Source organism: Emydura macquarii, unplaced genomic scaffold, assembly GCF_026122565.2.
Source record: "Emydura macquarii macquarii isolate MOO-44397 ecotype Brisbane River unplaced genomic scaffold, CSIRO-AGI_Emac_v2 contig_1348, whole genome shotgun sequence".
Taxonomy (NCBI): domain Eukaryota; kingdom Metazoa; phylum Chordata; order Testudines; family Chelidae; genus Emydura; species Emydura macquarii.
In genome coordinates this window covers 19,436,555-19,461,779 of record NW_027131485.1, presented here as the reverse complement: position 1 = coordinate 19,461,779, position 25,225 = coordinate 19,436,555, and the positions used below count along the sequence as shown (strand labels likewise).

The window sequence follows — 25,225 nt, the reverse complement described above, 5'->3', positions numbered from 1 at the left end:
AGGAGTTCAGTGTACTTTCCCAGGAATTTGGCAGGAACACCAAGCTTAGGAGGTTCCTAACTTTACAGAAAGTACATTGGGGCCTTAAAACTGGTGTAAATTGTTCAACAAATGGTCTTTACAAACAAATTCCATCTTACGATCCTGTTATGGACTGTTTGGTGTGAGTATTCCTTCTAGTATCTGATACAAGTTAATATTCGAGATGTGTGATTGGTCACCTAAGTCACATGGTATTGTTTCTGGTCCTTGATTGGATGATCTAAACTTTATAAAGTGCTTCTGCTGGAAATTAACTTAGTTTATTAACTAAACAAATTTTGTTTTGTGATCAGACCGAGGCCTGGATTTAATTTCTGTAAACAGCTGCATGAGCAAATACTTTGCCTGCATGAATGCACATGAAAGGGAAATGAAAGACTGAAAATGCCAAGTGAAATTCTATTTGTGAATAGTTTTTCTTACTATTCACCCAGCTGTAGTAACAGGGCTGGAGGAAGAAACAGAAGATGAAAAGGATTACCAGGACCAGCCGTAGGGAAAATGGTATTTTGGCACCTCTGGCCCCCACTGTCTCCCCATTTATCCCTCCATTGCCCCTGGATCCCTAAGCTCCCATCTCTATCATCACCCTGCCTCTGCTGGCTCCCCATCCATCCCCCCCATCTCCTTTGGCTCCCCACTGCCTCTCTGGGCTTCCTCACCTATCCCCATCATCCCCACTGCCTCCCCTCTCCCTATTGCCCTGAGCTCCCTTCCATGGCCTCACACCCCAGAACCGCCCCGCATCTTGCCTCTTGCAGTGGCACACGTCTCCCACCCGCAAGGCCAGCTCTGAGGACTACTCAGTATTTATCAGGGGTAAGTTGTTATTGGCAGGTGAAAAAGATCAGAGCAGAAATCAAAGCCAAGGAAGTGAAGTGGTTCTGTAGATTATATGCAAGGAGGAAGCAGAACATAAATGTAGAAGGGACAGCTGAGTAACTGTGCAAAAGTACAAATGAGTGAAAAGAGGAAATAAGACAGAGAATAGGGAAACTCTTGCCTAATGCCCTTTCAATGTTACTATTCATATGCTTATAGTTAAGTGTCTGCTTAAGAACTTTATGGGACTGGTGCCTCAGTGAACTCAATTTTCTTCCTTTGTACACTTTTAAGGCCCCATTTTCAAACCATCTGTGGGATACAGCTATTTTCAATTTGGGAGTGAGATTCCAAGCCCAACCTTAGAATGCATTTAATACTATTACATATGCAAATTGGTAACTGGATGTCTAGGTGGCTACTGTCATGTACATTGCATGTTGCCGTGTACAGTAATGGCAATTCTGCACAAAGCCTATCCACCACTTAACAGCCCTCAGAACAGGGCTTAAGATGTAAATGATGCACAGGTCTGGTGCAGGCCCTCACCACAGAAACAAATTCATTGTAAGTGCAAAAGTGTTAGTACACAATTGCTTGTGCATTTTTGCACAGAGGCTTGGGCTTCTTCTATTTTTGGAAGACAAATCAGTCCTTTAAGACAGAAGTTGGACATGTCTAGCCTGTTTACTGATACAATCTCCTGGATTCAAGAGGAAATGTCAAATTCAGAAATATACTTTGATATTAAAATTCCACAAACCTCCTCCATATCTTGATTGAAATGATCTTAATCAAAGCTACTGGTTTGTATTCTATACACCATTTGTTATTAAACATTTACTAAGGCTTTCCAGACTAATTAAGACACATCTGTTTCCACTAGGTCTAGAACAAGCAGGGTCAAATAAGAATTTGATGGGAGGGAGATCAGACTTTTATTGCCAACACAGTAAAATCTTGAACAGCGAAGATTGAAAATTGAATCTTGAGTGTCCCATCTTCCAAGCTATACAGGAGTACAAAGTGGCTGATTCTCAGCTGGTGTGAAGTAGCTTAGCTCCACTGAAATCGAGGGAGCTTCACCAAGTCATACCAGTCGACGATCTGACCCCAGGTTTTTTAACTAATCAGGAAACAAAACAAAAAAGAAGAGAGAATGACATTATAAGGAAAACCTGGGTGATAAAGACCTAGTCATAAATCACAAGAGAGAAGCCAATGGATCTGATTTGCAAAACTTCAGAAGTGCAGGTTCAAATAAAAAAATGTGCTCACAATTGTTTGGTCTATTATAGCTGCCTACAATAATTGTTTGTTCACAAGGACAAATGGGCAGAATGTGCCTCCTGCACTATTTACACATACAAACACTTAATCTGCATGCCCGATCACAGTAAATGCTTGTGTAAATTAGGCATGAAATTGTGCACACATTTTTGCACTCTGCCCTGTTCTTTTGAAGACATGAAAATCAAGTCCTTACATTCAAATAGACTATATAACTTAAGATGATGTGAATTTCAGATAAGAGATACTTTCTAATGGACCGAGAATGAAACAAAAACCTGAATTTGCAAACCAAAGCCACCTGGAGGCCTCAAACTTAGCTGCAGATCACATAGCCTCATTTACAGGAAATCATCCAGATGAAATTGAAACTAACAGTGTAGTTTCCTTTTCCTACTAATGCAGTTTTGTAAACAGCAATATTAACGTTACTACACTTTATCTTTGCAAGCAAAGATAACACTATGGTTACAGATCAATATTTTTGCAGATGACAGAAATTAACATGTAGTAGATTATGTCCTAAATTATCACTTTCATTTCTTTCATAGATTTTAAGGCCAGAAGGAACTATTATGATCATCTAATCAGACCTCTTGCTTGATACAGGTCATTGCAACTTTTTTGCATTCCAATGATTCAAAAAGGGTTTGTTTGTTTTTTCAGTGACCCAGCATCCCAGCCTGTTGTTGGAGGTGCTGCTCTATTAGAAGTACCAAACCAGATACTCAGGTGTGCTGGAGCAATACTCAACTCCTCTGTGGGAGTGGGGAAAAATAGCTTCCTACTACTTTCCTATCCCTGCCCACCCCTCCATCCCTTAAGACTGCGCTAACTCACCAGTGGAGATCCCTGGAGCTGAGCACACTCCAATCACACCTCCTTTCTATACCTATATCATGGGGATTGGGAGGGATGTAGTACAGCCAATTACTCCAGCTGTACATCTGCTGGGGGAGTCCTCAGCTTTTCATTTAGGGCATCTTTAAGTCCCCATTGAGCCACCAAAGCAGTGCAAAGGAGCCAGAGCAAAGCCAAAAAAGTGACCTGCCATCCTTTGGATATAAAATCGAGGCCCTGATCAGAACTTTAAGCATGCAGACAAGTATACAAATTTGCACATGAATATCACAACTCCACACACACTCAGAACTGTGTGTGCAAATCATCATTTCAAATAATGACTGGTCATGTCTATGTGCAATTACTTAAATTGTGCAAACAATAGCAGTCACTGTGCACATCTAACTATCTGAAAATCAGGCCAGTAAAAATTGATGGCACGCTTTAGAAGATCACAGTTGTTAACACTGGTGTCTTGGAGAAGTTGTAACTCATGTGATTTCTTTCTAATTATAAACATTCCCTCTGCAATTTCAGCTGGATTCAGTGAGTTTCACTTTCAGTCCTAATCTACTGTACAATGTTGCAGTGTGCTGTTAAGTACTGGCCAGCTTTTGCCATAGAAGTGATTGACCACTTCAGTGTAGGCAAAATAATTCATAGGTAGATACAATTAGATTCAGATTAGCTACTATCACCTAGGTCACGAGGACCAGATAATATTTATCCAAGAGTTCTGAAGGAATTCAAATATGAAATTACAGAACTACTAACTGTGAGATGTAACCTATGACTTAAATCAGCCTCTGTACCAGCTGACAGGTCAGTTTTCACAGTGGAGAGAGGTAAATAGTTGTGTCATCCCAGAGATCTGTACTTGGATTGATGCTGTTCAACATTCATAAATGATCTGGAAAAAGGGCTGTGAACAGTGAGATGACAAAGTTTGCTGATGATGCAAAATTAATCAAGATAGTTAAGTCCAAAGAAAACTGCAAAGCAATCTCACTAAACAGGGTGCCTGGGCAACAAAGTGGCAGATGAAATTCAATGTTGATAAATGAAACGTAATACACATTGGAAAACATAATCCTAACTATACATACAAAATGATGCGGGCCAAATTAGCTTTTACCATTCAAGAAAGCAATCTTGGAGTCACTGTGCATAGTTCTCTGAAACCATCTGCTCAATGTGCCATGGCAGTTAAAAAAACCTACCAATGTTAGGAACCATTAGGAAAGTGATAGATCATAATGCTGAAAATGCCGTACATAACGCCATGATGCACCCACACCTTGAATTCTGCATGCAAGTCTGGTTGCTTCATCTCAAAAATGATATATTAGAATTGGAAAAAGTACAGAAAAGGGCAACAAAAATGATAAAGGGGTATGGAACAGCTTCCATATAAGAAGAAACTAAAAAGACTGGGATTGTTTAGCTTAGAAAAGAGACACTTAAAGGGTGAATATGATGGAGGTCTATAAAATTATGAATGGTGTAGAGAAAATGAATAAGGAAGTGGTATTTACCCCTTCACATAACACAAGAACCAGGGGTCACCCAATGAAATTAATGGATAGCTAATTTAAAACAAACAAACATAAGGAAGTACTTCTTCACACACTGCACAGTCCAACTGAGGAACTCGTTGCCTGGGGATGTTGTGAAGGCCAAAAATATAACTGGATTCAAAAAAGAACTAAAGTTCATGGAGGATAGGTCCCTTAATGGCTATTAGCCAAGATGGTCAAGGCCATAACCCCATGCTGTAGTGTCCTCCTAAACATCTGACTGCCAGAAGCTGCAAGTGGCTGACGGGATGGATAACTCTGTAAATTGCCTTGTTCAGGTCATTCTGAAGCATCTGGCATTGGCCATTGTCAGAAGACAGGATACTGGGCTAGATGGATCATCAGTCTAGCCCAGTATGGTCATTCTTAGGTTCTTACTATGGGCAGAGTTTGTAAAGCACCTTGAGATCCATTCCATTCAAAGCGCCTTCAGCACCTCTCGGTATCAATGGGAGCTCACGGTTCTTAGTGCCTTGAAAAATCAAGCTCATCAATATGAAAGCTGGGTGGGACAGCCTCCTCAGGAAAGGTCACAGTATTATGCCTCAGATGTGCTTGCCACTAACTGCCTTCACGCATTAAGAGAAATATATTTTAGTCAAACAGTTGTTTTGTGAACTATTACACACTTCCGTAAGTTGTGGATACTTTCTCTTCTCTTTCTTATAAATATCATGATTTACTGTCACCAATTTTGGTTGGAGGCATGATCATCTCAGGAAAAGAATCCTAGCCAAATGTGAAAGCAGATGCAGGCCCCTGTTCGTTCACCTAGTGATTTATAAAGTGAAGTCACTCACTGTTTCTCCTTTCTCATAAAGGGTGTTTTCCTATTACCAATCACTGAAGCTACCTTTGTGCTTCTGCAAGTTGCCAAGTGATATAAACTGATAGTTGGAAAGATGCCCTTTAAACTGCACTAGCTCAGAATAGGAGTTGCTGGTATGTTGGCACTGTTGGAAGTTTGGCTTCTGTTTTTGAACTCAAAGGAGCCTGGACCTATCTTGCAAGTTCTATGCTGTATTATTTCAGCCTAAAGGCATGTGTATAGTGAGCCATACAGTACATTGTTAAATCAGTGCAGGTGTATCTGAAGAGTGGCCTTCTGAAGTGAACTGGTTGTTCATGACTGGGGTAGCCATGGAAAGTAATGTTACCTTATCTGTTCATACAGCATGGACAGCAACACTGTAGCATTCCTTCAGCGTGGCTAAGCTTGTCTTTCTTAGGTACTTATGTGACCAACATCATTGGAATTAGTATCTGAATGCCTCACTAGCTTTAATGTATTTATCCTTACAACAACGTGTAGGGGACATATCCCCATGTCAGAGATAGGGAATTTAGGCACAGATTTAAGGCCAGGTTTACACTGAAGACTTTTGCTGGTACAGAAGTGTCACTTGGGATGTGATTATATTTTAATGACACTTCTATACCAGCGAAAGCCTTAGGGCTGCTCTACACTGAAAACTTACATCAGCATAGCTACATTCCTCAGGGTGTGAAAACTATGTCTCTCAGGAGTGTACATTTGTCACCATAACCCCAGTGCAGACAGTACTAGGGCGATGGAAAAATTTTTTCCTTCCACTTCTCAGGCCTGGGTTACATTGGTCATGGATTGACTTCCAGGTTCAAATGAGCGAGTCTTCACTGCCGCTCAATCAAACCCACAAAATAGATCCTGCACTGCCGGCTGTGCTGCCAGCAGAGTAGACATCGTCTCAGGGAAGTGGATTAGCAACATCAATGGAAGAACCCTTCTCGTTGCTGTAGTGTCTACACTGAAGTGCTATAATGTTTTAAGTGTAGACATAAGGGCTTGTCTACACTTAAAACGCTAGAGTGGCACAGATGAGGTCCCTTCCAACTCCAATCTATGATTCTATGATCGGTGCAGACGCTACCTATGCCAACAAGAGGTAGTCTCCCATGGTTGTAGGTAATACACTGCCCCAAGAAGCAATAGCTACGTCAGTGGACAAATTCTTTCGTTGACCTAGTGCTGTCTACACTGAGCACTCAGATCAGCTTAATTATGCCACTCAAGGGTGTGGATTTTTCACACCCTGATCGATGTAGATCGATTACATTGACCTAATTTTCTAGCGTAAGCCAGGCTTTAGTGTAGATACAGTTATACCGGCAAAAATTGCTTTTGCTGGTATAGCTCATTTCAGTGCAGGGAACTGGTATACTCTACAATGGCAAAAACGTTCTTTTACTGGTATGAGCTGCACTTACACTTTAGGAGGGTTTGCCATATAGCTATCCTTGCAGACCTTTGCTAATGAAGACCTGACTTCAGCTGCATCAGCATGAATCACAGCAAAACTGCAAACCCTTCTAGTGTAGGTGCAAACCTTTTCTAGTGTGACTGTGGTCTAGGTGATCAGCTCAAGGTCAGACAGAAAGTCTGTGATACAGGGGGAAATTGAAGCCTGATCACCTAAATCCCAGGCTAGCACCCTAAACACTGGGCCATCCTCCTTCCAGCCTTCCCCGCAGGGTACTTCCTCTACAGGTCACAAAGCAACAGAGTTTTTGCCCATTCACGTTCTATTAAGATCGCTAACAGTGCCACCCCATATGGTGTGGATGCTTGCCTACTAGGAAGTGGAGTGAAACCACCAACTCATTTGCATTGGGCACCAAACAGCCATCCCATGGTACTGTGTCCCCCCATTATCAGTGAAGGGGGGGAATGTTTGATGACTAACAGGAATGATGCCCATGCTCCTATACCTGTGCATGGAGGAATGTGTGTGGGGAAAGGGGTTTCTCTGCCTCTCATTGGCCGGCCAGAGGGGATAGAAGACCCAATTAGCTATTACACTCCCCTAAAATTTAAAACCTGTCCAGGCCTCTATGGCTGTCCCACCCTGTCTCCCTGTAGTTGAAGTATAATAGAGGAGAGCTGTGCTCCCGGATATTGTGGATCTGACCCATCATGGGGCTCAGCAAAGAATTTTTCCCTGTTGGGGCCAATTGGCAGAGGTCTGGTGGGGTTTTTGCCTTCCACACAATATTGTGCAGGCACAACTGGGTAGGGGGCAGGACTGGGAAGTAATATTCAAATATAAAGCATGAAGAAAAACAGAGCCCAGAGGTAAATGAGACCTGGGATTTTGGTGGTGGCTGATGTGCCTGTAAGAAAGGGGGTAGAGGATGTGGCCTGTCCCTCCCTGTCAGTCTTGGAGGGAGGCCATGTCCCCTTGCTGCCACACCTACGTGGGCAAACTTTAGGCAGGGGATTAGTTCTCTCACAGCCTATAGCCTCAAGCCCCCAGGCAGGGCGAGGTGGGCAAAGCAGTCTATGGCCCAACAAAGCATCACAGACTAGGGTGAGGCTACCACACCAGGGATGGGGTGCCAAATGGGGAGGAGGATGGGGGCCCTCCCGACTCCACTGCTTCCCAGCCCAGGGCTCTATCACTGGCAGAGCGTTCCGCCACTGGGTCAGCGGGGCTCCAGCCGCAACTCACTGACAGGCACTTGTGTGCGAGCCCAGCTGGACCTAACTCGGCTACCCCTGGACTACTTTGAGGCTCAGGGTCATCATCAGCCTCCCTGGGTACATTGCCAGCTACAGTCCAACCAAGCCCTCACTGTCTAGGCTGTCCAACAGCTCAGGCGGGTCAGGGGAGTCCTCAGAGTAGCCGGGGTCCTTGCCGTGCAGGAGACATCCTTCTCCTTCAGCAGCTGCCTCCCATCTGAGCTATAGAGCCCGCCCTTTATACTTCCAGTTCCTGTCTTGGCTCCACCCCTTTGCTTCTGGCATGGCAGGTGTGGCTTCCTGGGGTCTGCCCTCCAGGGATTGAGTGGCAGTCCCTCCCTGTCAGGGAGACCATGCCCCCTCATTACAAGGAGAGACCTGACGAATTCACAGCCTGAGGTCTCCTTTGGTCCCCTCTGCTTCCCCCAGTGGTGGTGGAGGGAGGCAAGAGGATTCAGAAGTGAGCCGAGTCCTAGAGGTAAGCTGAAGATGGTTTCCCCCAGCGAAGTTATTGGTTCTATCTTCGAGTGATTGCTCATATCCATTCCAATATAGGTGAGTGCGCGCCCCATGCACTGGTTCCCGGAACTTTTTTGCCCCCAGCAAGCTCTGTAGGGCTGGCTCCGGTACCCCCTGGAGTGCCGCGCTCATGCTGCGGTATATCAGGCGCCGCCGGCCCTGAGGGCCCTCAGTTCCTTCTTTCCGCCCATTGATGGTAGCTGGAATGTCTGCCCCTCACTCTTCAGCAAGTAGCAATCCCTGTAGTTTTTTTCTAGTAGTTGTTGTTAGCGTTATTGTTAGAGTTAAGTATAGTAATTAATGAAGTAGTTAGCATTAGGGATAAGATAGTGCCCTTCGGGGCTTAGTGTTGAGCCATGCCCGGCTCAACCAGTTTTAAGGCCTGTGCCGTGCGGCAAGGCTTTTCCGGTAAGCGATCCCCACGACCGCTTCCTCTGTTGCCTTCTGGAGCAGCATCGTAAGGACAAGTGCCGGATTTGCAAGGCCTTCAAACCTCGCACACAGAAGGAGCAGGATGCATGCCTACGAGCTATGCTCATGGAGTCCGCGCTCCGGCTGGACTTGGAACCGTCCCGCTCCCCTGCAGCACCGAGTGTATCTTCAGTGCGCAGCACACCACCGGCACCAGAACAGTCGATGCAGCAGCCGGCAGTGCCAAAGAAGAAAAAGCGGCAAGGTGCCGCTCACATGGACTCCCCCGCGCCACCGGTACAGCCGGGGGTTACACAGGAGATGCCCCAGCCACGTGCCGTGGAGAGTACTCCGGCACCAGCATCTCCTCGCAGGGAGCCTCCCCTGACTCCTGGGAGTGGGGGAGTGCCCCTGCAGGGGCCGTTGACGCCGGAGGTATTTGCTGCGGCACACGCCCTCATGGGCATGCCTATGCCTCCGTCCCCCCTCGGCTGAGGGTGCGGGGACCGGCATCTTGGGGTAAACCCATGCTGGGTGGCCCCAGTGGGTGGCGGAGACAGGAATCCGAGTCTCCCCCAAGATGGTCGAGGAGGGTCGAGAGTGCGGGCTCCCCTCCCAGCTCCGACACTGGGTCGTCGAGCTCCTCGACACCACAGCACCGAGGGCGGTCTCAAGCTCCGGCGCGGGGTGACACCGTTCAAGTTCCGCCTCGCAAAGGGCTCGATCTTCAGGATCCCGGCACCGGTCCCGGTCCTGAGCGCGCACTCCAAAGTGGATCCCAGTGGCCGAGCAGACTGGAGGCACTTGGTGCCGGTCCCGATCCCTGGAGTATAGCCCGGCACAGACGAGGGTGCTGGATCACCACACCCGACACAGCTCCCACTCCCCAGACACCAACAGGGAGGCACAGCACCAGTCTCTATCCCTGGCATGCAGCCCGGCGTGGATCCCGGTGACCCAAGAGTCCCAGGGCACTCGGTACCGCTCCCGATCCCCAACGCACTACTCTGCGACCGGGGTCCAACAGCACGCTTGGCACTGATCCCGATCGCGGGCACGTAGCCAGTGCGGATCCCAGCACCTGCTGGCAGCAGGCTCACTTCACACCGCTCTCAGTCCCCGGTGCGCAGTCCGGCACGGATCCCAGTACCAGAAGGGACCCGGCCCTCTCGGCACCGGTCCAGATCCCCAGACCACAGCCCAGCATGCCCGATTTCCGGCACTCAGCGTGCCCGGCACCGCTCCCGATCCCTGGCCTGCAGCCCGGTGCCGGGACCAGCACCGAAAGTCTCGGCACCGAAGGAGCCTTCGGCACCACGCCATCGCTCCTGGTCCTTGGAGTCCCGGCGGGGGCGCACTCCTGATGGTCGGCACCACTCCAGGTCTCCCAGGAAATGCCCATACAAGACCTCGGCGTCTCGGCGGTGGTCGTCCAGCTCCTCCAGCCACTCGTCCCCCCCCCGCCGGCACCGTGGGCACCGCCAAGGCCACTCCTCTTCATCCCGGAGCAGGTCATCAGGGAAGGTGGGTCGGGACCGCAAGTCCCGGCGGTACCTGTCCTGTAGCTCAGGGCGCCATCCGCACCGGGGCCCTCCCCTCTCGGCACCGGGGCAGGTCCCAGCAGGGTTCTAGGGTCCCTGGCAATGGCCCTACTGGGGTCCCTGGGGAACTCAAACAGCCCAGGGCACGGTGTCAGTCCCCTCCTCGACGGCCCACCCACCACCGCCTCCTTTGAGCCAGTCCCTCTACGGGGTCCCTCCCATAGTCCTCCTCCTCTTCACTGGTATCCCTCCCTGTCTTTAAAGCTCATCAAGAGTTTCTTAAGAGAGTGGCAGACAATTTGAACCTCGAGCTCAAAGAGCTCTCCGAGGAGGAGGACCCCCTCTTCGGGGTATCGGGGTCGGCAGGGCCGTCCAGGGTTGCCCTCCCTGTACATGAGCGGGTCCTGAAAATTGTTAAGGCCCTTTGGCAGACCCCCGCCTTGGTTGCCCCCACTTCCAAGGGCGCTGAACGGAAATATTATGTTCCAGCAGAGGGATTTGAATTCCTCTATAATCATCCTGCTCCGGGGTCGCTGGTTGTGGAGGCTGCCAACCAGCGAGACAGACAATGGGCCCAGGCAAATACCCCCAAGAACAAGGACAACAAAAAGTTAAACCTGTTTGGCAGGAAGGTCTATTCCACGGGGGCCCTGTAGCTGAGGATCGCTAATCACCAGGCGCTCCTCGACCGCTACATCTTGAACCTCTGGTCCTCCCTCCAGAGGTTCACGCAGGGTTTGTCTCAGGACAAGGCAGCAAACTTTGCCACTCTCATCCAGGGTGGTGGGAGCAGCCCTCCAGTCAGCCAGTGATGCTGCAGATGCCGCTGGTAGGGTGATGGTGTCTGGCATCGTTATGCGTCGGTGCTCCTGGCTCCAATCCTCAGGGCTGTCACAGGAGGTCCAGCAGGCAATAGAGGACCTGCCTTTTGACTATGCTGGCCTCTTTTCCGACTGTACAGAGGACAAACTGCAGGTCCTGAAGGACTCCAGGACCATCCTGAAGTCCTTGGGGCTGTAGGCGCCGCAGGCCTCTAGGCGTCAGGCGCGGCCACGTCCCCAGCATCTGCCCCAGCCGGCACCGAGACCACCTTTCCGACCCACTCAGGAGGGGTCGGGACAGATATAGGGCACCCAACCGCCGGGACTTGGCGGATCCACAGCAAAGGCCCTTCAAGGGAAACAATAAAAAACAATTTTGATGGTGCGACCGAGAGTGGCACCTCCCCCATCCCCCTGGATCAAAAATCTCCCTTTATGTACATACTGACGCCGTACTTCGCCAAGTGGCAGAGCATTACCTCCGACCGTTGGGTACTGGGCGTAGTGCACAGAGGTTATGCCCTGCAACTCTCGGCCTTCCCCCCAGACTCTCCCCCTACCCTGTCCCTCTTCAGGGGACCCCTCTCACGAGCATCTCCTCATTCAGGAGGTGAATTCTCTTCTCCTCCTCGGAGGGGTGGAAGAGGTTCCTCCTGAAGAAAGGGGTTCTACTCCTGTTATTTCCTCATCCCCAAGGCAAAGGGGGGCCTGAGGCCCATTTTGGATCTCCGCCGTCTGAACAAGTTCATCAGGTGCCTCAGATTCCGTATGGTTTCCCTAGCCTCCATCATTCCTGCTCTAGATCCAGGGGACTGGTATGCTGCCCTTGATCTAAAGGACGCTTATTTACACATTACTATCCTCCCCAGCCACAGAAGGTTCCTTTGGTTTGTGGTAGCTGGGTGCCAGTACTAGTTCTCAGCCCTGCCCTTTGGCCTTTCGTTGGCCCCCAGGGTCTTTACAAAGTGCATGGCGTTGGTGGCGGCCTACCTGCGCCGCAGAGGGGTTCAGTTCTTCCCCTACCTGGATGACTGGCTGATCCAGGGCAGGTCCAGGGCCCATGTGAGCAACAGCCTGGCACTCACTTGCGCCACATGCACCAGACTGGGGCTGCTCATTAACGAGCAGAAGTCTATTCTCACCCCGTGCAGCGCATAGACTTCATCGGGGTCACTCTGGCTGCCATCCAGGCCAGAGCCTTCCTCCCACAGCCTCGCTTCGAGGTATTGGCTGCCATAATCGCCAGTCTCCACAGGTCCCCCACGACGACAGCCAGGCACTGCATGCAGCTGTTGGGACGCATGGTGGCATGCACATATGTGGTGAGGCTGGCTCGCCTCAAGCTCAGGCCTCTCCAGGGCTGGTTGGCCTCGGTATATGCACCAGCCAGGCACTCATTGAGCAGAAAGGTCACTGTCACCACTCAGGTACTGTCCTCCCTGGATTGGTGGAGGGACCCAGGGGAAGTAATGAGGGGTGTCCCCTTCAGAGAACTGACACCCTCGATAACTCTTATTACGGTTGCCTCGGATGTGGGTTGGGGGGCCCACATCAGCAGCAACCTCAGCACCCAAGGGCTCTAGTCGGCGCAAGAACGTTGCCTCCACATCAAAGTCCGGGAGCTCAGGGCTGTCCGTCTGGCCTGCAAAGTGTTCCTCAGATTCCTGAGGGGCAGGATGGTACAGGTGCTGATGGACAACACAGCAGCCATGTTTTACATAAACAGGAAAGGGGGGGCGTGCGCTACTCGGCCCTTTGCCAGGAGGCCATTCGCCTTTGGGACCTTGCGTTGAGGCACGACTTCCACATATCTGCCTCTCACCTCCCAGGGGTCAGGAACAACGAGACGGACTGCCTCAGCAGGTCATTTCTACCCCGCCACGACTGGTCACTGCACCCGGAGATGGTGACTTCCATTTTCTGCAGGTGGGGTGTTCCCCAACTGGACCTGTTCGCGTCGTCCTGGAACAGGAAGTGCCCGAAGTTCTGCTCGCTGCAGGGTTGCGAGCCGGGCTCCATTTCCAACGCGTTCCTTATAGACTGTATGGGGACACTCCTGTATGCGTTTCCCCCCATTCCGCTGCTGCCCAAAGTCCTCTTGAAGATCAAGAGGGACAAAGTGGACATCATTCTGGTCGCCCTGGCCTGGCCGAGACAATATTGGTTCAGCATGCTGCTGGACCTGTCCATCGCCACTCCGATGCCGCTCCCGAGGCGTTACGACCTGCTCTCACAGGACCAGGGTCACCTGCTGCACCCGGACCTGGACTCCCTCCACCTGACAGCATGGAGACTCTGTGGCTAATGGAGGGAGAGAGAGAGCTCACTGCAAGTCCAACAGGTCCTGCTGGGTAGCAGGAAACCTTCCACTCAGGTGGTTTACCAGGCCAAGTGGAAGCGGTTTACCTGTTGGGCGGAGTTCCAGGGTATCCCACCGATCTGTTCGCCCATACAGGTGATCTTGGAGTACCTGCTCTAGCTGAAGCTGCAGGGCCTGGCCCTGGCCTCCCTGAGGGTATGCCTGGCGGCCATCTCGGCCTTCCACCAGCCGTTGGAGGGGTGGTCGCTATTCTCGCACCCTATGTCTCTCAGGTTCCTCAAAGGGGTGGAGAGGCTGTATCTGCAGGTCCGTGACCCGGTGACTCCCTGGGTTTTGAACCTGGTCCTCACCACTCTGACGGGACCCCCCCTTCGAGCCTATGGCTACATGCCCGCTGCTCGTCCTCTCGTGGAAAGTAGCCTTCCTGGTGGCCATTACATCGGCTAGGAGGGTCTCTGAGATTAGGGCCTTGACCTCGCAGCCCCCCTGCACTGTCTTCATAAAGACAAGGTGCGGCTGAGACCCCCACCCAGCCTTCCTGCCAAAGGTGGTATCCCAGTTTCATTATAACCAGGATATCTTCCTCCCCGTGTTCCTCCAACCCGTGTGGTTTAGGAAAGAAGAGCGGAGACGGCACTCACTGGACATCAGACGAGCCCTGGCCTACTACAACGAGCGGACCACAGTTGTTCGTGGCAGTGGCGGTCCAGATGATGGGCTCACCTGTCTCCATCCAGCGCATCTCCTCCTGGATCACTGCCTGCATCAGGACCTGCTACGAGCAGGCGAAGGTGTTGCTTCCAGGAGTTGTGACAGCGCACTCAACCAGAGCCCAGGCCTCATCTGCGGTGTTCCTGGAGAGAGTGCCCCTGCAGGACATCTGCAGAGCAGCAACCTGGTTGTCGGTCCACACCTTCACATCCCACTATGCCATTGTGCAGCAGGCGAGAGAGGATGCAGGCTTCAGCAGGGCTGTGCTGATGAGAGCAGCTCAACACTGACTCCTACCCACCTCCAAGGTATGCCTATTTAATCACCTATATTGGAATGGATATGAGCAATCACTAGAAGATAGAAAACAGGGTTACTTACCAGTAAGTGTTGTTCTTCGAGATGTATTGCTCATATCCATTCCACACCCACTCTCCGTCCCCGCTGTCAGATTCGGTGGAAAGAAGGGACTGAGGGCCCTCTGGGCCGGCGGCCCCTGATATACCGCGGCATGAGCGCGGCACTCCAGGGGGCGTCGGAGCCGGCCCTACAGGGCTTGCTAGGGGCGAAAAAGTTCCAGGAACCAGTGCATGGGGCGTGTACTCACCTATATTAGAATGGATATGAGCAACACATCTCGAAGAACAACAGTTACTGGTAAGTAACCCTGTTTTACATGGTGCAAGCCCTGTAACCCTGCATTGGACCCACATAAATGCCTGCTATGTGAGGCGCTGAGTGTATAGCACCCCATCCCTTTATATTTTCAGTTCCTGTCTCGGCTTCTGGCATGGCAGGTGTGGCTTCCTGGGATTAAGTGGCAGTCCCTCCCTGTCAGGGAGGCCATGCCCCCTCATTACAAGGAGAGACCTGACATCTTCACAGCCTGAGATCTCCTTTGGTCCCCTCTGGTTTCCCCAGTGGTGGTGGAGGGAGGCAAGAGGATTCAGTGTATAGCACCCCACCCCTTTGTTAAAGGTGCGGCCTGCTGCTTAAATCCAGTCCCATGTCTCCCTTTCATTGCTGCCTGCCCTGACCAATGACTTTCTGTCACTAGGGTCCTGGCCCAGATTTCAATGTATGGCTTAGAAGCAAAAGGCTCCTGAGGTTTCAAATGGGCTAGGTTGGCATTCAAGAGAATTCTGACTGGGTCAACCTTAAATCCACCTCATTTGTGAGGGAACAGCGATGCAGCCAAGTGTGAAAGAGCTTTCTCTCCAGCTGGAGATCAGTGAGTGCAGCAGTCACCCTCCCTGCCTTCAGGATATTTCCTGCTTTTGCCAGGGTATGCCCATTCTGCTGCTTAGGGAGCCTCCTCACTCACGCAGATGGGGGCTGAGTCAGCTTTGCCTTCAATTTGGAGTAGCAGAGGATTTTAGCAGAGATGCAATGCAGCAGTGTACTTTAAATGTTTAGTGTACACATAGGCACATGACGTTTGGGTTTGTTTGCATCTAAATTTATGGCTCATCCCATTACAGAGATGAACTGTAAACCACAAATCCTAATTTCTCCAAGGTTTGGGGGAATATTTGGATTTGTTTCCAGTTCAGGCCCATCACTAATTTTAGCATTTATTGAATCTTATCACTAAAGTTAAATACTCATTTAACCTCAGTAGGATGAATGCTATAATTACAGTATATTATAGGAAACTTTAATTAGTTCACTTGCCATCAGAAATATAATTACATTAAACCACTTAAAAATGGATTTATTAGCATGTAACATCAATTCAGTGCATTTCGCTCCCTACTATTTTGCCAGAGTTTGATTTTATGGCACACGTGTCACAATTTTTCAAACTAAATGAAATATGGAGCTGTGCAAAATTGATGATTTTCATTTCACAGAATATCATGGATCTCCACCTCCCCTTTTTAAATGTGTTGGGTTTTATACATGCACACACACATTGAATAAGCCACTTAAACTTCCTGTGCACCAGTTTTCCTGTCTCTAAAAGGGTTGATAATACTTACAACTTCAGAGGTCTGTGAGGGCTAATTCATTATTATGTCCTTTGAGGTCCATAGATAGAGGGTATTTACAGAAGGGTCAAATACTATTGTTATGGCAGGTGTGTCTCTAGGTGGTGCTGTTACACATAGTCTTCCCAGTTCTTTTTCTGAGCATGTGCGCACCGCTGAGTCTTTGAAGAAATGTTTGTGTTATGAATTTAGAAAAATTGTTTTCTTTTGGGGGAGCTGTAGCAAGCAGCTGTCTGCTGCCTTAATCTCTCTAAGAATCAATTCCTGAGGCACAGTTGTTGACAGGGAATTGAACATTGCTGTTTTGGGTGAGATTCCTGAAAGATGGCTGCATGTCCTCTGTGATTACCTCTGTCCAAGGACTGGAGTATATAGTATGAGAGCAACAAGTGCTACTTAAAGTAGATTAAACCTGTGCTAGGTTTAATCTAGCTAGCACAGCTAAAAATAGCAGTGAAGACATGATGGCACAGACACTGGTTTGGGCTAGCAATGTGACTATGTACTCAAGGTCTCAGGCTGGTTTGTATAGTCCACACTGAAGCCAACCCCACGGTGTCTTCTCTGCTGTTTTTAGCCAGGCTGGCTAGATTAAAGATAGCGTGGAGTATGCCTACCCACACCACAGTCAAACCTTCGATTGCAGCATAGACATACCCTGAGAATATCCTGTGTCACTTATTCCTTCTCCAACAGGCAGCTGACCTGCAAGGGATGGGAAAGAGACAACATGATTTAGTATTGCACTTAGCAGCACACAGCTCTTGCTCTCTCCTCCCGAAGCCTTAAGGTCAGAGAGAATATGTGAGTGAAATTAATAAATCATCAAGCATCTGACTGGAAATCCTTTAACTTCTAAACAAAATGTAAAAAACACATACACACCATTTTGAGGAGTCTGACATAGGTTCTCTCTCAATTTGAGTTATCATTCCAGATACCTCAGCAATAACATGGTTCCATGGATGAACAAAAGGACAGGCATAAAATGCAGTCTTTCCTGCAATCTGAACATGAACTTTCTTTAAAGTTCAGTTTTGTTTGCATAAGGTGGCTCCAGATTCTCCCTCCTCACAACCTACAGAAGACCCCACAGCTCCATTCCAAACCTATATGAGGTACTTCTATGACCCCCATTACTCTAGTAGCTGAACGCTTCACACTCTTTAATGTATTTATCCTTAAAACTCTCCTGTGAGGTAGGAAAGTCCTATTATCTCCATTTTACAAAGGGGAAACTGAGGCACAAATAGGCTAACTGACTTGCTCAAGGTGACACAGAAAGTCTGTGGCAAAGCAAGGATTTAAATCCAGGTCTCCCAAGTCCTAAGCTAGTAACCTAACCACTGGATCATCTTTTCTCTCAAATAACTTCTTATCTGTGCCTCTGTTTCCCATGTAAAATGCTTACTTATCTCTGCAAAGGCTTTGAGATCTACAGATGAAAAACATTATATAGGTCATATCTATTATTATTATTTTATTATTCCTTTTTATGATCTCCCAATACCTTCTCCTTTCCAGCCTCCCCAGCATATATCCGATACCCAAGAGGACCTCACCTCACTTCTGGTAATCAAAAAAGTTTGAATTTCCTGACTACTAGGTAAAAAGGATTTTTTTACATTTTTATTTTTTGGATTAAAGGTTTTTATTTTATGAAAAGAAAGATCATGAAAAATATACCTTAATTACATGAACTTGGTCATTGCTGAGAGCAATTGATAATCTGTGCAAAGAAGCTCTTGTTTCACTTACCTGGATGGATGTCTTAAATAAGAGAATAATTAATTTCCAGGCTAAATTTTCAGATCACTAAACGCTCATGAAAATTAAGGGATTTTCAAATATTCAGAGCAGTTGGCCAAATACTCACAATGTGAACAGCTAACAAATGGATCCCATGAGTCATGGTGTTCCAAACTCAGCAGATTTATGTGCAAAAATATGCATGAATCGGGGGAGGAGAGATTTACCATTCAACCCAGCTCTAAGCAGTAGTCAGGATGAAAATGTAACTGTTCCAGCTAATGATTTCCAGTAGAAGGTGCTTTGCAGTTACCTATCTGAATACAAAACTAAATGTTTTCTTTAGAAAATAAGTAATACAGTAATAATGTTGACTTTATAATGTTGACTTTTATAGGAATTTGCAGACTATGGTAGATAAAAACAGACCTTCCTATGAAGATGACAGATGCAAATATAAAATACATACAAGTCAAATTAAGTGGCTTTCTGGCTAGCTCTATTTCCCTTCTTCCCCCTCAGTATGGCCTTTCTACTTCTGCAGAAGATCCTCTCTGTCAACTATATAAAACATGCACATGTGCAAAATTGCACTAGTGCTAAACTAACTGTGTAAAGGACCACTTGAGCCTAGTGCTGGAATTATAGTGTTGTGGCAAAACTAATTTGCAATTGAGGCCCAGATTTTTTTGACTAATTAGGTACCCAGGTGTGCATGCAAATACAAAAGCAGTTGCATCTCTAATTTGCATGTACAATGATTATTGTAATTATTGCTAATTATAGTGATTTATAGTGATCTAGGGAATACCCCCAGTACAGGATCTCCTAAGCCAGCACAGAGCCAGTATAAAGCTCAATGTCTGTCCCCTATGCCAGGCTTGAGGCAGGAGGGGGCATATTGGTGGCAGTAGAAGTGTGACTGGCACACACCAAACTCTGGCTACTCTGGGCTATAAAGTGGCCCTTAGGTAGCTCTGGATTGTTGCCATAAATTAGAGCAACCACTGGGGCAGCTCAAAGTTGCACAGGAAATAGGCAAGCCCAGAATCAAGGAGGGGCAAAAAGACACCTTTGCCCCCACCTTTAAGACTGTGCAGAAGACACAGGTCAGAATCAGTGCTCGAAAGACTAAAATTAAGTTGCTCCCAGCTTAAGAAATAGGAGCTGAGGTGAATCAAAGAAGGCTGGCTTGGCTTGGCATATTGCTGCTTTGGAATATTGTTCAGGGTCACCCAAGGTTGCTGTGCCAAGAGAATTGTGTTTCTGTGCATTTCCATTCACTCAAAAGCAAACCACACGTAGGTGCATTTTTAATAACTGGAAATGATGAGTTCTGCCAGCCCTACTCTTGCGTTACGCTGTGAGTGGGTACTTCTGTAGGACGGCTTGCAGAGCAGGACACTGCTCTCAATTTGAGTTAGGCTGGTGGAATCAAGATCCTTATCTTAGGGCAGGTCTACACTAGAAGTAGAACTACATTAGCACAGCTGCACCACTCTAGTGCATCTGGTGAAGACGCTGTATGCCGATGTGAGAGCTCTGTCCCATCGGCATAATTACTCCACCTCCGTGAGAGGCGGAAGCTATGTTGGCAGGAGAGCATTTCCCACTGACATAGTGCTGGTGTGGATGGTGCTTTGGTTGCTGTAACTTGCGTCACTCAGGGAAGTGGCTTTTTCACACCCCTGAGTGATGTAAGTTAGGGTAGACCTGCCCTTAGAATTGCTCTAAACAGGTGAGACTGAGCTGCCAGCTTTATTTAATTATTTATTGGTAGCATGTAGGAGACCAAGTCATGGACCAGCACCCATTGCGGTAGATGCTGTACAAACTCGGAACAAAAAGACAGTCCTTGCCCTAAGGAGCTTACCCTGTAAGTATAAGAAAAGAAAAAACACATGGATAGAGACAGACGGGGGAGTACAAGTGCCACGATGAGTCCAACATGCGGATAAAGATCCAGTTGGCGGATATGATTTTAGTTCATGGCACCACCTTTTGCCGCTGCCATTGTGGATAGGAATGCTGAGGAAAGTGTTGAAAGCCATGACCTAGAGCAAGTTATGAGGCAGGTCACATGTCAGATGCTGCCCATCCGATGTAAGTGACTAAGCTGATCCATGTAGCGATGGGTGGGCTGGAGCTGCACTGCCCCTCCCAAACGCACAAGGCCTCCCACTGTTCCCCACTGGCACACAGAGAAGGGTGGGGAGAGTCATTTGTGACAATCTTTTAGGGGAGCAGCACGCTCCAGGCCTTGCAACCAGCAAGCCTTAGCTCTGCCTACACACTGCCCTGTCTCGCCTCAGACAATCTTTGGCAAGCTGTTCTTGGAATGGAGCCACTCATTAGCAGCCACATGTTCCTGGGTGACCCTTAGAGTGGCCGACTCCCTCTCCTGCCCCCCACTTAGCGACTTTTCTCAAGTACTAGCAGATTGACATGAGAGTGCTCATCATGTAGGAAGATGAGAGTTTCTGGGTATCTGGTGAGGGAAAATAAAGTGATCATTTAAGTATGGAATGCTTGGAAATTAATTTGTGGCATGTTAATTCTTTTTTTAATTAAAGAGAAGATGTGTGGTGTATAATCCCAACCGTACAGAGCAAGGTGAGGCAGTGCAGTACCTGCTTGTGAGCACTAGCTGGAGCCCTGGAGGGAGAAGAGAGGAGAAAGAAGGCGGTGGGAATTGTTGATGGTTATGAGAATTTGCATGAACAAAGCAGCTGGTTGGGTTTTACTGACAGCTTGCTAACTTGAGTCAAAATACAAGACTGAACTTTTCATAAAGGAAGTTCACTAGGAGGGAGCCACAGACGAGCTGTCAGTTTATAAGGAAACTGAGGACTCAGGGGAAGAAGGCAGACTAAATTCTAGAAGGCAAAGAATGACTGAAGAATATTCTGTCAATATCCAACAGAGAGAGCAGACAATTAGGGAATATTCCTGAGGCAGCATTAAATGGTAAAGAGACATGACACACCATGATGCAAGAATCAGGCTAAAAGCTGAAGGAAAGAAAAGGGTGGAGGTCATGGGGCAGGGACCCAAGTTGGACAGCTATCTCACTCCTGTGAATTGGGGAAGCACACCAAGAAGGTGAGGGATCTAATAAGGAAGCAGGTATATGAATGAAGCAGGAACATTATGGGGGTGATCTATTGGAGGGAGCTATGATATATGGGGAGAGAATGGATCACCAGCTTGCTTTACCCAGCAGGATCCTGATGTCTGAAGAGCCTTTCAGTTGCTTCACCATGATCTTGCTGTGTTCAGGTAGAGAGAGACACCAGCTACCAACAACCTCTCCTTAAAGATGGCAGCTATAGCAGAGCCTGGACATACACAGTACTTTGAATAGATTGTGTGTATTTGTGTAGGAAACCTATGATGGCCCTGTCAGCTGTTAGGCTGGTGGGGGGGTGTGGAAGGAGGGGACATGCTTTTGTGGTATGGGACTCAGGCTCCAGATTTTGTGAGAGGGCACAGGACATTCTCAGGCATGTTTTCCGGGTTCTGCATACAATAATGGAAACAGTCATGCCTCAGCCATGCAGCCCATTGTGACCAGGATCTCCTTCTCCCTCAGGCTCAAGTTCTGGGCATTGTGCACAGCCCCAGTAGCTCCTGCCCTAACTCCAAAACGTGGTTTGAGAGCAGAAGAGGCCCCCTGCAAAACAGTGCTGATGGAGGGGGGTGGGACTCAGTATTCACCCTCCTCTTCCTCTTGCACAGCAACATCATACTGATTCAGTGTTCAGGGCCACAGGAGACAAGATTTTTCCCTTCTGTGAAAAATGAGTAATAGAAAAAACTACACACAAACCCACAAGACGGAAAAGCTGCCAGTGATTTCCCACTCATTCATAATTAATTAACATACTATTTTGCATTGATATGCATCAGCGCCTTTCACCTGAGGATCTCAGAACGCTGTACAAACATTTGTTCATCCCTCACGCTTCCAAACTCCTCTGTCCACTATTTTAAACTTCTTGGGACACCGGGACTTGAATGCCTATGTTCTAGTTCACACAGAGAAAGGTCAGTTGATGTAAAATAAAACACCAAAGCAGAATATCTCCAGCCGTGCAGTGCTAGGGAGTCAGAGCTGAGGTGAGATGAAAAGGAGGGAAGTGCAAAGAAAAAGAATGGAAAAGGGCACATGCAGTCAAGGAGTTCAGATGGGTAAGAAATGAATGGGAAAAGAAAGAAGCAACGAAGTACAATGCAAGGCAAGGACAGGAGGAGAGCAAAGAGCATTGCATAAGGGCAGGTTTTAATTTAACTCATAAGGACCTGCAAATCTTTCAGCAGCTCTGCACACAACTATCTGAAATATATGTTTATTACCTGCTAAGGTGAAGTTTAAAGCCTTGCAGATGAAGAACTTTTTGCACAAAGAGGGAGCTATCAGTTCAGATTTAATATAAACAAATGAAATTTTCAATGCTTAATGATAGAAGAGGAACCAAAATTACAAGCCCAGAAAAGTAGGTAGACTTGACAGCTCAGACATAGCTATTTTAAGACAAGTGACATTCTATAATGCTGCTGATCTTCAAATCTGATCAGACTATCTATTGCTGTCATTATGCTAAGGGCACAACTGCTTGAGTTCCACCATGGCTTTCTAAAGAGGTTAACTTTTTGAAGAAATAGAAGTTACATCAGAAAACATTTTGTAACCAATTAGCTAATTTTCTTCCACGCAAAAATCCCATCAATACAACACTCTTTAAAATAATCATAAATATAGCATGCCCCGGATCCACCTCTCACTAACACTAGAGAAAATCAGAGGCAATTCTATTTCTAGTCCATGAAATTACATTGGTGTGAAACTGATGAAAGTGACAGAAGCATCAGACCCAGTGTTTTCAAACTGAATAGGATTTACAGATGGAGTGTCTGTCCTATGCAGGGATCCACACAGTTCTGAGCCTCATCCCGTGTAGACCCCTTTGCATGAGTGGAGCATTTAAGCTAGCTAGTAAGAGATCCAAACCATCTTTTTCATTTAATTTAAAAATCCCTGTTTAAATGATGAAAAACAATGGGCTAAATTCCAACCTGAGATCAATTGAGGGAATGCATGGGATCCATCCTGAATAGGTGCAAAGGCGGAGCAAAAATACCTCACTCAAACCCTACCTGCACTGAAGTCCCAAACAGTGACTGCAATAGTTGAGTTATAGTGAGTTTATGGGGTGGGAAGGGGCTGATCGTTTTAGCAGGAAACCACTCCTTTGACCAGAACTACAATCCAGCTATGCCACCAGACTTGGCTCAGGTGAGGATTTTATCATCATAATGGTGTGGATGCATCCACTGCAGACTGTTTCCGAATGGGTTTGTATCTTCACAGCTGAATTTAATTTGTTTCTATGTATTGCTATTATGGAGGAGTGTTAGTGAGTTAAGGCATCTCATAGATATCTTGGTCCTTATTCAGCAAGGTACTTAAATTCCTATATAACTTCAAGCATGTGAGCAGTCCCATTGACTAATTCCTCACAAGAAGGATACACATGGCCATATATGTTTTGGATCTTGTCAGAAAATGGGAAACATTTTCACACTGAAAAAATGTTTAGAGGGAAATTTTCTGGCCAGCTTTGATACACAGACATAGCCAAGTTAGTTAAAGCACTTTGGAAACATGAATGAATTCTCATAACCCATGAAGTAGATCAGTACTATTATACCCATTTTACAGATGAGTCACACTGTGAAGTTAAGTCATTTGCTTGATGTCACAAACCAAAGTCCATTTTCTAGATCTTCATCACTGTAGTATCTGAATACCTCCCAATTATTAATGGATTCCCTCCTCATAGCATTCCTGCAATACAGAGAAGTATTATCCTTATTTCACAGATGAGGAACTAAGGCACAGTATTCATTAAATGACTTGTCCAAGATCACACTGAAAGTCTGCATTTAAGATAGAACTTGAATCCAGGTCTTGACTCCAAATCCACTGACCCATCCACTAGACTAGACCATCCTTTGGACTTAGAAGGTCCAATTAGAAGGTCCAATTAGATTGTCATCTAATACAAACCAACAGTTGAATGAGCAAGAGAATAAACTCAGCACAAATGTTGATTACAATTGGAATGCCGGGGAAAGGTCACAGTTTGGCTTTAATGAGTTTATTCTTTAAAGGGTTCTGTGTAACACAAGTCTCTTCGTTACTGTGGGAAAGGCAAGTGTTTATGTTATTTGCTATTATGATTTATTAGCTTAGAAACAATATGTGCTTGGTGCTGTTTGGTAAGATTCACAGGAATAAGGACAGCTCTGTATTTAAGGTTGGTGGTAACCATATTTAGGCCGTCTAACACTTTTGGTTATAAAGCGATGATTCTTGTGACATTTTCGTGGAGAAGCATCACCACCTCTGTTGTTTGTGGCCGGGCTTTGATATTCAGTAGGGCGAAACCATCAGGCTCAGAAGTGCCTTATCTTTGAGGTCATCTATATGGAGAACTAGTGCCCAGGCAGCTGAGGTGTAAATCTTCAGCACACTAGCCTGCAGTGCACTAACTGGCTATGTGGATCCTGCTGTCACACACGCCGTTCCGTAGTGTGCTTTGGGCTACTCCTGTTTCAAACAGCCGTGCGCAAAAAGCGCTGCTTAACTGTTAGTGAGCAGCAGCAGGGTCCATGCGGCCAGTGCTCTGCCCCAGCTGCTGAGAGCTAAGTGACTGTACAGCCAAGCCCTTTGTCTTGTGGAATTCTATTCTGATGTGGCATACACTCCATTGTTGCATTGCTGTAGCTGTGTCCGTTTGGAAACCGGTACAGTTACATTGGTGACACCTCCAGCACAGACACAGTTACACTAGTACAAAAGTGCTTATATCTGATATAAGCATATGGCCTCAGTTTCTCCTCACCTCACTTGGGCCACCACATGAGGCAAGAGCTCTCTCAACTCCTGGACCTGCAACGGGAAGGGCATAGGACCACCCTCGGGGCCTTGCACTTGGTGCCAGATGCCCATCCCCCAGACTTTTGCATCTGGCTAATGTAATTGGCCCTGTAGTTCAAGTGCTAGCAGTCAGTGCTGAAGGCTCA

General features: G+C 47.4%; 1 long non-coding RNA gene across 1 annotated transcript; it reads right to left on the bottom strand.

The window, feature by feature from the left end:
- Positions 1-1,794: 1,794 nt before the first annotated feature.
- On the bottom strand, positions 1,795-23,321 carry LOC137155339 (uncharacterized). Its single transcript, XR_010920431.1, has 3 exons — positions 23,294-23,321; positions 17,045-17,092; positions 1,795-1,990 (listed from the first exon to the last, which is right to left on the bottom strand). It is a non-coding gene; the product is annotated as an uncharacterized lncRNA (long non-coding RNA).
- Positions 23,322-25,225: the final 1,904 nt, after the last annotated feature.